The following is a 14,284-nucleotide window of genomic DNA, read 5'->3' as shown; positions in this document are numbered from 1 at the left end:
CTTAGAGGTTTTTAAGGTCAGGCTTGACAAAGCCCTGGCTGGGATGATTTAGTTGGGGATTGGTCCTGCTTTGAGCACGGGGTTGGGCTAGATGACCTTCTGAGGTCCCTTCCAACCCTGATATTCTATAATTCTAACTAATCCTAGACTAGGGGTAGGCAACCTATGGCACGTGTGCTGAAGGCGGCACTCACACTGCCCGGGTCCTGGCCCTGCATTTTAATTTAATTTTAAATGAAGCTTCTTAAACCTTTTTAAAACCTTACTTACTTTACATACAACAACAGTTTAGTTATATATTATAGACTTATAGAAAGAGACCTCCTAAAAACATTAAAATGTATCACTGGCACGCGAAACCTTAAATTAGAGTGAATAAATGAAGACTTGGCACACCACTTCTGAAAGATTGCCGACCCCTGTCCTAGACCATCTCTGACAGGTGTTTTTCCAACCTGTTCTTAAAAACCTTCAGTGACAGGGATTCCACAACTGTCCTTGGTAACCTGTTCCAGTGCTTAACTATTCTTATGGTTAGCACATTTTTCCTAATATCTAACCTAGTCTCCCTTGCTGCAAACTAAGATGATTAATTCTTGCCACACCCTTGGTGGACTTGGAGAACAAATGATCACAGTCCTCTTTACAATAGGCTTTTACATATTTCAAGGCCATGATGTCCTCCCTCAGCCTTCTCTTCTCTAGACTAAACATGCCCAATTCTTTCACCCTTTCCTCACAGGTCACATTTTCTAAACCTTTTATCATTTTTGTCCTTCTTCTCTGGACGCTCTCCAGTTTGTCGTTTGTTTACATCTTTACTGGCACCATTATAGTTTTCAAAATATGCAGCTGGTTGACCAACCCCACGAACGCACACAGCAACATACTGGGTGGATCAGTCTTATTGTTTAATCTGGTTGCTCACTCCCCAAACCTACAAGGCTCCTAAACAGAGCTCACAACCATTACAAAGAAATATGGCACAGGTGGTTTCATTTTTATTCATAATGCTTAAAGCCTCTCCAATTAAGTAAAGGGGAAAGACTAATTTATTAATTCCTGATTTACACCTTCATCATCTATCTCTAGAATTTATATATATAAAAGCCTCATCTTGTACTGAGAACACCAAGTAGAAAGAAATATTCCCTATACATTGTCGATTTGAAACAAATTTTTCATTTCTGTATCTTGGGGAAAACAAATGCTATATCATCACTACTTGAATTTTAACCAGTAGAGCTCTCAGAGGGACTAGCAAAACCTCATGATACAACCAGTGCATTAGATCCATGTCCTTCTTGCAGGTGGAAGTTAGCAGGGAAGTACAGGGCCCAGTACTAAGAGTGATTGTAAGTGCTGTTGTAATAACTGGGCCAACAAATTAACCGTAATTGTAAGCTCAGTTGTAAAAATTATAACGTTCTTTACTGAAAGCAAACAGGTGCATGAGAACCAGATAAAGAGACTAAATTCGTTCAAACATAATAGGCAACACTGATATAATTCAAGGACTGTGTTGAAATCATGCTTGGTTTAAAAAAAAAAAAAAAAAGAGGGTGCAGGGGGAGAGATGTGGAATCAGAAATTAATTGACCAAAATTGGTGTGTCGGATATTAGGCCTAACTGATGGATAAAATAATGAGGGGGTGAGCTGTTGTTCCCATCACTCCCTTTTTGGATACTTGAAGAAAGACTTTGGGACCTTCCTGGGACCCCAGATCTTCTTCATGCTAATGTTAAGTGATGTCCTGATCAGACTGGGCCAGAGACAGGTACCCAGATAACATCACCACTTCTATCGGCTCCACTGAATCCAAACACACAGCTTTGTTTGTAACTAGCGAATATGTCTGGTCATGGTAAGGGAGGCAAGGGTCTCGGGAAAGGAGGTGCTAAGCATCATAGGAAGGTGTTGAGGGATAATATCCAGGGCATTATGAAACCCGCTATTTGCCGTTTGGCTCATCGTGGGGGAGTGAAGCGTATTTCAGGGCTCATTTACAAGGAGACTCGTGGGGTGCTGAAAGTGTTTCTGGAGAACGTGATCCGAGATGCCGTTACTTAAACCGAGCATGCGAAGCGGAAGACCGTTACTGCTATGGACGTTGTTTATGCGTTGAAGCGCCAAGGTCGTACTGTGTACGGATTTGGAGGCTAAGCTGTGCCACTAATTCTCTGAATCCAAACCACCACCTGAGACAAAACAAGATCAGACTTCACCAACAGCAGCAGCAGGCCATCTCCGCTAATTTCTTCTCTTTTCCCCAATAGGACAGTTATTACCATCTTTGACACCATCTAAGAGACTGTCAAACAAGGAGGTTGGGGAGGAGAGGTTCCTTCAAAAAACTCTCTCCAGCAAACGGGAACAGGGGATGTTGTAAAAATGAAAGCCTTACTTAATATTTTACATTTCAAATGCTTTAACTGTTTTTACTTCTTTTCTGTCTCTCTTAATACAAGGCTAAAGGATTTTAAATGGTGTTTGCCATGGTGCTAAGCAGCCTGAGGTCTCTGTATACCAAACCATGAACCATGTTTAGCACTGTTTAAAGTTGGACAGTGACTGAGTTATGTTAACATCTCTGGCCCGTTTATTCCATCTAAATAAATACAACAGTGCTTCCCATAAAGATGGCAGCTGCCAGCTTCTCTTCAGAAAGCACGAGTATGGGCTACGTTCAGGACACCATGTTTTGACCGTGACAATATGGCTAATCACTACTCTGTATCTAATCTTCCCTTTGTAGGTAAGATTATTGAAAAGTTGTGTTATAACAGCCCTCACAGTATCCAGTTACCTCAGAGTTCCTTGACCTCTGTGAATATGGGTATGTATAATGACTATCTGTGGTGATCAATGAGAAACAAGTGTCCATGCCAGTATTATAAAGTGAACTGTCTTTGACACAGTTGATTACAAAGTGCAAACCGTGCAGGGAGCAGACAGGGCTGTGCTTCTACAGCTTTGTTCCTATCTCCAGGGAAATTCTAGTTGTAGTCTTGGGCAATTACCCCTTTTCATCCAGTGTACTCTCATGCAGGGTTCTGGATTGAATACAAGGCCATTAGAAGGAAAACAAGTAAGCACTGGTTGTCCTGCCTGCAGGATATACCCAGATTTATGCTTCTCTCTCTTCCAACTCAGGTGGTGTGGATGAATGCCTTTTCCAGTGACTGGGTGAGATGGAACACCAACGTTTAGTAAAAGACACAGGAAACGCTGATTAACTGAGGAGAGCAAATGGAAGATCAGACTGAAGGGATTTGGCCACCATTTGTAACTTGTATTTCCTACCTCGGAATCTGATTGAATTCCCAGTTATTGTTGAAGTGATCGAGTTACAGCAGTTTTATTTTTGGCTAACCAAGAAGTTGTGACCTTGTATTTTGGATGTGGACTTGGCCACTTATCTATGGCTTTGTCAACTCACTATCAGACTGTTACAATGTGTTCCCTACTTGAAGTTAACTCTTACATCCATTCAGAAGCTGAAGCGAGTACAGAATTCAGCACCCTACTTTTTAAGCAGAGTATCTCACTTTAAATACATTTCACCAGTGCTTCATTATATTCACAGGCTGGCTCAGGGTTTCTGGGAACACTTCAGGTATTAATTTTGACCTGTAAAGCCCTATTAAATGGCCTGGGGTCTGCTTACCTGAGAGACCCACACCCCTATGCCATACTGCAACAACAGATCAGCAGAGGCATTCAAGCTGCAGCTTCCTTGATTGAGAGAGAAGCAGCTCTTTGCAGGGCACTTTCTGTGAAAACATGCCAACTTTCAAGCTTTAACACCTACCAATCTGGAACAGCCTAAATCTGTGGCCCTTAGGGGTATGATGCAAAGCTTTTGGGGGCAGGGGAGAGTAGAGAGGATGGAATGGTCCCCTGAGGGGAAAACTGGAAGGGGGGAGGAGAGGGTGATATCTTTTTGATGTATAGGATAGCTGTTTATTTCTGATTTATGGTGGAGTTTGCTTCTGATTTTCCCTTACATTTTTAAAGACTCAAGGGTGCCAAGTGTCTGGGTTAGGTACATTAGAATTCTAAAGAAAAAAATATTTGTCAATTTTGCAGGGCTAATATGTAGTGTTATCAGAACATATATTGTAATGTTCTGTGCTTGGCATGATAGTTATAAACAGCATTTCCCCAGCTAAAGAAGACAGATCAATGAGTCATTTTAATCCAACAAGGTTTTCAAAAAATAACCCAGTGATTCATAAAGTAGATTCTGTCTCTTTTTAGAATGGCTCATGGGAATTGTGAGATTCTGCAGTTCTTCCCTTGTTCCCAAAAAGGAACGTCAGTGCAACAATGTACACAAATTAAATCACATCTCTCTGAAATGTGGAAAGTGAGAAAAATGAGCTGTTTATCTTAGAAAGGATTAATCAGTATGTAAGAGTAACTTATCAATAGGTGAATAGAAGCATTTATTAAAAATGAAAACAACCTACTAACTGCAGCCTGCTCACTGCAGGTCAAAAACCAAACACGGCAAGCGGTTTGAACAACTGCATGTGGAATCATGCTCAGTTCTTTCCCACTCTCAGCAATGAAAATAAATCCTCATTCACTCCCTTTCACAATTATTAGACATTAAAGAAAAAAATGAAAATGAACAAGCAATCACTGGCCAATGTAAAGCGGTCCACACAGCTGCAACAAATGTGTGGTTTGCATTTTACAGTGCAAACACCAAGCACAGCATTGGTTTAGGAGAACATATTAGCAATTTGCACAATATGCTCCACTTTCACTCACAGCATAATGCTTTCTGGAACCTCCCGTATCATGAGCACCAGTGAGGAAAACAAGGTAAATCAGCCAAGTCTACTAATTAGTAAAAGGAAGCACAAGTAGACTGTTACTCAGTATATTACAATCCCTTGTACACAAAGGGGTGCCAAAATGCTTTACAAACAACTGAAGAAAGGGTTCCAGCTCCAAACTTACACATTAAACAGACAACAAGATTTAGGATGGGGGTAAGATGCAACAAAAAACAAGGAACAGAGGTAAACATAAGTATGTGCTTTGAGAGTTTGTGCTATTTGTAAATACTGCAATTGATTTTGTTAATCTTACTGAGATAAGAACTACAGAGACATAGGCTTACTGGAAATATGTTTTAAGGAGAGACTTGAGGTGAAGAGGGTAGAGGCGTGGCATATCAGGCAGAGAGGGAATTTCAGGCATAAGGGGCTGTGTGGAAAGTGCAAAGATGAGACTGAGAGAACATGCAAGAGCAGTTAATTGTATGTCTTGTGCAGCAAACAGGGAATCACAATGATGAATCCAGCCCAGACATTTGTTTTTTCCTTCCAAACAAATCAGCTAGGTCTAAGTTCCAAGTGGCATGCCAAAGGCAGTAAAAATGAATCTAGGGAGATTTTTTAACAGTACAAGAGAGAGTTATCACTCCTAATGGGCAGAAGGGAGAGAGAGACAAATAATGTGGGAGTGGAGGAGAAAATATAAACCTTTGTCATTCAGCAAGTCCAGTTCCATCTCTACTTCCTCACAACATGTGTCTTAGGAGTATGATCCGGCCCAAGAACAACAGTAAAGGCTAAGGGATAGGCAAAAGGAGCAGGGAAGTAGGCTTAGATACCAGGGGCAGGAAAAGGAAAAATGTAAATCGGACAACCAGAAGAGCATCAAGGAGAAAGTCACAAAGGCTTAGTACAGGCAGTGGTTCTCAACCTTTTTGGATTCAGGACCCATTTGTAAATGTTTATGGCCTGTCATGATCCAGAAAATAGTCTGGAAGTAGAGGCTCTGGGGTAGTTTGGTTGGATCTTGCCCCCTGGGGACCTTGGGTCCTGCCTGGTACTCACCCCACAGTGGCAGCTCCTGTGCTGTGGGGCTGGCTACACTTGGCTCTCTGCGCCAGACATTGCAACCTCTGGTGTTGTAGTGCCACTGAGGTTTGGCCCCAGCCCACTGACTGGACCAAATCTGTTGAGTGACGTTATGACCTGGCTCATGGGGTTGCAGTGACACTCAAATTTGGTCTACCTGGACTCCTGCCATCATAATGGCTGGGGCAAACCTGAGTGGCGGCACTGGGACCCTAAAGGTTGCAGTGCCTGGAGCATGAGATAGGAGCCACAGGAGCTGACACACAACCCTTTGAAACATTCTGGTGACCCAATTTTGGGTACCAACCCACTGGGTGAAAAACCCTGAACTAGAGGCTCAATGAGAACTAGCGGGAAAGAAGACTACCTCTGCAGCAGGGGGCACTTGCAGGTTTAAACTATTGTAAATGGTGGATTCTCTGTTCACCTGAAGTCTTCAAATCATGTTGAGGACTTCAGTAACTCAGCCAGAGGTTATAGCTCTATTACAGGAGTGGGTTATAGCTCTGTTACAGGAGTGAGGTTCTGTGACCTGCAAGGTGCAAGAGGTCAGACAAGATGGTCCCATCTGGCCTTAAAGTCTATTATTCTACACAAGAAGGGAACGAGAACAGTTTTGTACCCTAATCTTGTTGCTTAGCAACATTCCCATCAATAGAGAATATGAAGTTTTTTCTTCATCACTATACAGGATTCACAGAGATGGAATGATGTTTGCATCTGGATTAAATTTAGATAAAGTTTTGGATTAGTCAGCACCAACTTGTTCTAGAGCAACTTTGCTCCAAAGAAAGATGGAAGTTTTAGAAAGTCAGTTGTTCATTTGAATTTTGGCTGCATCCAGACTGGGGTACATATTCCGTTCTAATTTTGGATTTGATGTGAAACAAAAATTGTACAAATAGGCATGGATGAAGAAAATTCAAATATATAGCCTGGCCCAAATTCACCATTCTAATTCTGAACATCTCTATTTACATTATAACTGAGCAGGAAAATTAACAGAGAAGTAGTACAGGGAAGGGAAATTGGACAGGAGGTAAAGCACAAAGTTGGAGACCTACTGATATAAAAACATGAACTAGAAAAGGACAGTTAATAGCAGCAAATGGGATCACAAAGCAGCACAGGAAAGGATTGCTCTCCCTAATAAGACTACATGAGACACACATAGAACAAAATTAAGCCTGATCCATATTAAGTGACTGCAACCAATATTAAGTGATTGCAATAATGCTTAAATAACCAAAGGAAGTTTTAATTCAGAAAATTTTAAATATTTAAGAATGATATTGCCATTAGGTAGAATGCCAGCTGTGCATTTGGCTCCAGAGGGCAATACAACAGAAAATTCTAATAAAGACAATTACAGAAAATGCAACAATGGCCAAAGTGTTAAATGCCTTTTTGCTTTAGTTTACACCCCAAAAATTAGCAGCGATTGGACAACTAAACATAGTGAACATCAGTCTAAATGGGATAGGATTTGAGGCTAAAATAGGAAAAGAACAAGTTAAGAATCACTTAGACAAGTTAGATGTCTTCATATCAGCCGGTCCTGATGAAATACATCCTAGAATACTTAAGGAACCGGCAGAAGAGATCTATGAGCCATTAGTAATAGATTATCTTTCAGAACATGTGGAGAACAGAAAAGATCGAAGAGGACTGGAAAAGGGCAACTATAGTACCTATCAAGAAAAAGGTGAATAAGGACAACTGATGGAATCACAGACAAGTCAGCTTAACTTTGGTACCCAGGAAGACAAAGGAGCAAATAATCAAACAATCTGTAAGTACCTAGACGAAAATAAGGTAATAAATAACAGTCAACAGCCCAGAACATGTGTCAACCCAACCTAATATCCTTTTTTGACAGGGTAACAAGCCTTGTGGATAGAGGGGAAGTAGTAGATGTAATATATCTTGACTTTAGTAAGACTTCTGACATATTTCACATGACCTCTTAAGCAAACTAGGGAAATATAGCTTAGATGAACCTACTCTAAGGTGGTTGCACAATTGGTTGGAAAAGCGTACTCAGAAAGTAGTTATCAGTGGTTCATAATCAAGCTGGAGGGGCATATTGAGTAGGGTCTCACAAGGATCTGTCCTGTATCTGGTTCTATTCAACATCTTCATAAATGATTTGGATAATAGCAAAGGGAGTACACTTATAAAGTTTTCAGAGGATACCAAGCTGGGAGGGGTTGCAAGTGCTTCGGAGGATAGGATTAAAATTCAAATGATCTGGACAAACTGGAGAAATGGTCTGAATAAAACAGGATGAAATTTAATAAGGACAAATGCAAAGTACTAGACTTAGGAAGGAACAATCAACTGCACAAATACAAACCTGGAAATGACTACCTAGGAGGGAGTAATGCAGAAGAATGATCTGGGGGATTATAGTGGATCACAACTAAATGAGTCAACACTAATACTGTTCACTTGTTTTGCAACATCATTCTGGGATGTATTAGCAGAAGGATTACAAGCAAAACATGAGAAGTAATTCTTCCACTCTACTCAGCACTAATAAGGACTCAACTTGAGTACTACGTCCAGTTCTGGTACCACACTTTGGAAAGATGTGAACAAATCAGCGGCAATGCCTCTTGATGATGCCGCTTCTCGGTGGCGTTTCAATGGCTGTTTGTCTGGCAACCATGCTCCTTGGTGGCTGGTCATCCGGCACCCGCCACACGAAAAGGTTGAGGACCACTGCTCTAGATAATACTTAGTCCTGCCTCAATGCAGGTAACTAAACTTGATGACCTATCAAAGTCTCTTCCAATCCCACATTTCTATGATTCTAGAAACACTGCCATTTTACAGATGTGCAAAACAGAGAGATTAAGTTATGTGACTGGGTGGCAGTGTGGATTTGCCATGGGCCATGATCTTGAAAATCTATTTGCTAATCCTGGTTTTCATATGACTTACTGTATAATTTTAGGCAGCTGCCGTTTTCAAATTGGATTATAATCCTCATTTTTAAATGAGAATAATGATATTTGCTTACTTCACACTGTTCCTTATGTAGGAAGTATTAGTAAGTCCAGTCAGTGGCAAAGTTGGGAATAGAGCACTGTTCATTACGCTAGGCCACATGGCAAATGTGTCACCTCCTGTGATGGGTCAGAGAAGCTCCATACCAACAAAGAAGGAGTTAAGGAAAACCTTTTAGTTCAGCTAGGTATAGCTGGGCAAGGCTATGGCCACTGCCAAGCCTGGAGGAACAAAAGGAGATAGCCTGGCTCAGTTCAGGGCTGACTGGCCAGGAAGGAGCTCTGCCTCTCTTTTACTTAAAGAGTTGTGGAGACAGCCTTGCTAGCTAGAGCAGCCACTAGGAGGAACAGTTAGACCCCCAGGAAATGCAATGCTCAAATCATAGGCCTTGTCTATACTACTGCACTAAATCAACCTAAGTTCCGCTACTTCAGTTATGTGAATAACGCAACTGAAATTGACGTAGCTTAGGTCAATTTACCACAGTGTCTACAACACTCTGTGTCAATGGGAGATGCTCTCCTGCCAACTTACCTTACTCTTCTCAGGAAGCTGCAGTACCAGAGTCAACAGGAGAGTGTGTTGCCATCGACTTAGTGGGTCTTCACACCAATAATTTAGCATACATATGCTTAATTTAGCAATACATATGCTAAATACTACACCAATAATTTAGCGTACATATGCTTTGCAGTACCAAAGCTCATTCTTTTAAACCCACGATTACAGCATTTTCTGGATGCTTTGTTTTTCATGCAGCCATAAGCTTAAAATTTGTTCCTACTGTTCACAGCTTCCATTGAGAAAACTGATGAGAAATTAATCTGAATTATCCTCCTCCTCCTCTGCAGATGTGGTATTACTACTCCAACTTCGTATTCTGAAAAATATATTTTTATTCAAGCTATCATTTTTGTAACACTACACCAATGTCAGTGCCTTAGTCACAATACCATTTTTTAAGAGTAAACACTTACTGATCCCTATTAAAAAGGAAACAAAAATTTCCTCAGTTGTTTTCCCAGGACTTTCATAGGGCACCTCTGATCAACCCACACAGCTGGTCACACCTTGAACCTGGAGTTTGGATTACATATCGATACAGAAGAGACCACAATGCAGCCACTGCTTTGGATACACTATTACCTCACTAAGGCAATGGTGAGAATTCTCTAGTAACCAAACAACTCATGATCCTAGTCTGCACACAATTCCCAGGGAACCCATCAAATTCCAAAACATGGTAAAAGTCAGCAGCACTCCACCTACAGGTCAAATAATTAAGGCTCTGGTGAGCTATTCTCCTCTACACATAGCCACTGAAGTTCTGAATCCCAAATGACGGCTTCCTCCTAACTGTCCACACAAATCTCCTCGGTTTTCTGACAGCCTGATCCGGACGACAAGAAGAAAATGGCACAAAACAAGAAGCTTAAACATCAGTGGCATCTAGCCCTTCTATGTGAAGCTAAAGTGCTGCAATAGATCTCCTCAAATGAGGTACTGCATGAAGTATGGTTGAATAGCTACTTGAAGGGTGAGGATTAGGTCAAAAAGTCCCCAGAACTATCTAAATCCTGTGGGGTCTTGTGGAAGGATATATTTAACATTCTCTATAGTGGTAAATGCTCAGTTCACAAAATCATATTACATGACACAGAATCGCATGAAGCCTGAACCTTCAAACTCTTCAGACATTAATTAAGTGGGAGTTCTGCACATGGAGAGCTTGCAAATTTGGGCCTTGTCACCGGTATCCCTTAGTCTCACTGGTGATCTAGAAACGTAGTGGTAATTAGTAATCCTGGCTGGGTGTGATGGAGTTTAGTGAGAATGACCGACCCAGCTGTGGAGAATCAGAGAGAGGATTATTTAAACAGCTGAATTCAGTCAGGAAGAAGACCCAGGAGACAGGGACAAGGAGAGTTCCCTCTTCGAGAAAGGCCTGGGAAAATTAGGCTGGAAAAGAATCAAAGGGAGCAAGACAGGCCTGCAAAGAACAGAGAAATCCCTGAGGTAAACTGCCAAAGTCCCTGGGGGAAAACGTGCTGGAGAAAAAACAGCTTAGGAGAAATTCTGCAGGATCTAGCAGTATAGGAAAAAGCAGAAGATAATTCAGAGAGGCCTAAGAGGGACAGAAGAATTATTAGCTGGACTCATAGTTGGACTCTTATTACCCCTGGAAGAGGAGTGAACTTCTATGTCACTTGGCCAGAGGGCTAGGCCACAAAACACCCAGATAAAGACAGCTGGGAAAAGACACAAACAGGCCACTGTGGGGCCAAGAAAGTGGTCACATGGGGGAGAGAGGGGTGGGACAGAGGTACAAGAGGCAAAGTCCCCTGCAATATAGTGCCCTGATGCCAGGGGAGTGCTACAGCAGTAAGAGCAACCTATTACAGCTCTTAATCTACTAAAATAATTTCAGTTGGCCAATTTAGAATGAATAGATGACATTAACAGGTATCCTCATTCCTTTATCTGGAACATGAGACATATTATATACATTATACATACACACACAAAAATCTCACTTAGACATGCACGTTCAGTTATTTGATATCTGGAAAACCTGCCTTATAGTGAGAGATTTAAGGAGTTTACTTGGTTTATCCTATAGACGGTTAAGAGATGATGTCATCAAAGTCTGTAAATACCTACATGGACAAAATTTCTAATAGTAGAAGATTTTTTAGTGGACAAAAGCATACCAAAAATCTAATCTCTGGAAGCTGAAGCTAGACAAATTCAGACTAGAAATAAGGTTAAAAATTTTAACATAAGGATAATTAATCATTGGAACTGCTTTTCTAGGGATGTCATGGATTATCCATCCTTTGAAGTCTTTACATCAAGATTGGATGTCCTTCATAACATATTCTGCAACTCAGCCAGAAATTATGGGCTTGATCCAGGAATTACTGGTGACATTCTATGGTCTGTGTTATGAAGGAGATCAGATTAGAAGATCACAGGAGTCCCCTTCTGGCTTTAAAATGTACGAATCATAATTATGACCTCAAAATTTTTTAAGGTCTTAATAACACATTACACACTTTCAAACTGACATTGTGTCTTTCAATAAAATAATCTCTCCAAGGACAGAATCTGAGTATATTTTGACCAACTGAATGCAAGTGGATTTGCATTACAAGTGAAAGGAAATTTGTCACACAGTTAAAGAGTCTGGGTTTATTTTACTGATTGTGTTGATTGGAAATTCATTAGTTATTACTATTATTTATTAGATTGACTAAGTTAGTAAGAGTTGTGTGTTGTGAATTCCCTTTCAGTTTTCTTTAAGTGTGTGGGGGGAGGACGGGGAGGTAGCAGACAACACAGCATAGGTAGTAATCTTAGTGGCAAAAGAGAAAGTAGTGGCTTGGGAATGGGGAAGGCAGCAGTGAGGTTGTGTGGCAATGTCCCAGGGTAGCAGGGATTTCAAGCTGTAAGTATGTAAGCAGGAGTGGGGTATAAGGTGATATGGGAGTTTGAGGAGCTCAGGTACAGGGTCGTCCTTAGCCACAGGCAGAAGAAAGGTAATGTGGTGAGTGGGGCTTAGTACAGGAGAAGCAAAAGGGCAGATAAGGATTAATGCTTTTCCTGCCTTCTCTGATTAGCAACACAGAGACTCTTTTCCCTGACAAGCCGTAACAAGTGCTACACACCTCCATGCTCCCCCACATTCCAACTCCTTCCCCATCCCCTGCAAAAGATGCATTAAACTTCCTCCTTGTTCCCAAAACTGCTGAGCTATACAATGTTTGGCAACATGAGTTCCATTGTGATTCATCTACAGACGAGTGCAGCAGATTTTTGGCAATGGAAAACCACAAAAGGCTTGTCAAATCCAGACTGTGCCCCTTTTTTTCTTTTTTTTTTAAATGAAGGTGCAACCTTGTTTTGTCAGCGCAGTTTAGCTGAAACCCCTCCTTTTCACTAGCCCCCTCCCACTACTTCAGTCTCTAATAATGAGAGTGTCCAGGAGAAGAGATGGTTACAGCAATTTGGGCCAACAAATCTAGCTATGAAGGAGGCTGTCAAGTTGGGAAACAGCTGACAGAGCTGAACAATTCCATTGTCTCTTTTTGGCAGAGATCAAATTGTTTATGATGAATGGGGAGAATAACTGACTAAATTATGATTTCAAAAGCAGTATGTGTCTAAGGTGGGGGGGTGGGGGTGTGTGTGTGTATATATATATATAAAATATATAACACACACACACACACACCAGTTATTTAGCTAGAGGACCCCTTGCCTCCTGGGATGCCACTTCAGATTTGGGGGTTGGGGGGTGAATTTAGCCATGATTTCAGGAATTACTTAGGCACCTGAAAACTCTAGCTCTTTTGCAGATAATTTCTAAATTATCTGACGGGAACAGTCTATCTAATTCCTATATAAAGAAAGAAAAAATATATACGTAAACACCAATTAAAACCATATTTTAAGTAAGTTTAGCAAATGTTCCCAATCCCAAGCCTTGAGGTATCAGTTTTGGAGCCTTAACACAGATCTCAGAAACACAAGTTTGATACTTTGTATTCTATCTTTAGTAGAGATAAATAAAAATAAATAAAATCTGCTTGCCCCTGCAATTTTTTTTTTAATGTCTTATGTTCAAATTAGATAATTTATTCCAGGAATGTTTAAAGGTAAAATAAATTATTAAAAACAATCAATACCACTCCAGATATGAGCTAATACAATGGATAATGCCATGGCCTCATCTTGGAAAAATTGTTAATGGCCTTGTTGATATCCAGGTGTTCTGAAGCTTCACTTTCACAGACTAAAATTACCAAGTCATTTAAGCATTCATCTCCCATCGTGGATTTTAAATAGTCCTTTACTTTCTTGAGCATTGAGAAGAAGCTTTCACATGATGTTGTAGAGACTGGAAGGCTCAACACAATATCTACATTAGACAGCAAAGACTGGTAACCCATTGGTATGTCACTGAGAACATTCCAGAATTCAGAAATTGAAGTCAATTTTTTTGGTACAATGTGCTTCTTGGCAACTTCTACTTCTGCATCCTGATCATAAAAATTGGTGCCTGTTGATTCATACTGATCTGCAATTTTCAACTCTCTCATAATCATGAACATTTTCAGTTTTTGGGTCACAAGCCGTTAGTGCAGAAAGTAAACTGGAGTTGAAGGTGAATCCTCTATTGAGCTCAGGAACAATTCTGTTCAGAACAGGATAGTAGAAATCAGATTTTATAGATTTTGAGCGCTCTTGGGAACATCATGTGTCAATGACTGACTCAGTGTACTAGAAACAAATAACAAGGCCAGACTGGAGGATACTTTGTTAGATCTTCTTGCCATTTTTTTGTATTGCTGTGCTGATCAGTTCCAACTGCCTGACTCGGACTAGCAA

The 14,284-nt window shown here is 40.7% G+C and overlaps 1 protein-coding gene and 1 pseudogene across 6 annotated transcripts in view; one reads left to right on the top strand and one right to left on the bottom strand.

The window, feature by feature from the left end:
* WDR89 (WD repeat domain 89) overlaps positions 1-14,284 on the bottom strand; it is an 88,913-nt gene that overhangs the window by 8,175 nt on the left and 66,454 nt on the right. The window lies entirely within an intron of this gene.
* LOC116830009 (histone H4-like) lies at positions 1,546-2,200 on the top strand (annotated as a pseudogene).

This window comes from Chelonoidis abingdonii, chromosome 4 (assembly GCF_003597395.2).
Source record: "Chelonoidis abingdonii isolate Lonesome George chromosome 4, CheloAbing_2.0, whole genome shotgun sequence".
In the NCBI taxonomy this organism is placed as follows: Eukaryota; Metazoa; Chordata; order Testudines; family Testudinidae; genus Chelonoidis; species Chelonoidis abingdonii.
Note: the sequence above shows the minus strand (reverse complement) of the source record. Positions and strands in the feature narration are given on the sequence as shown.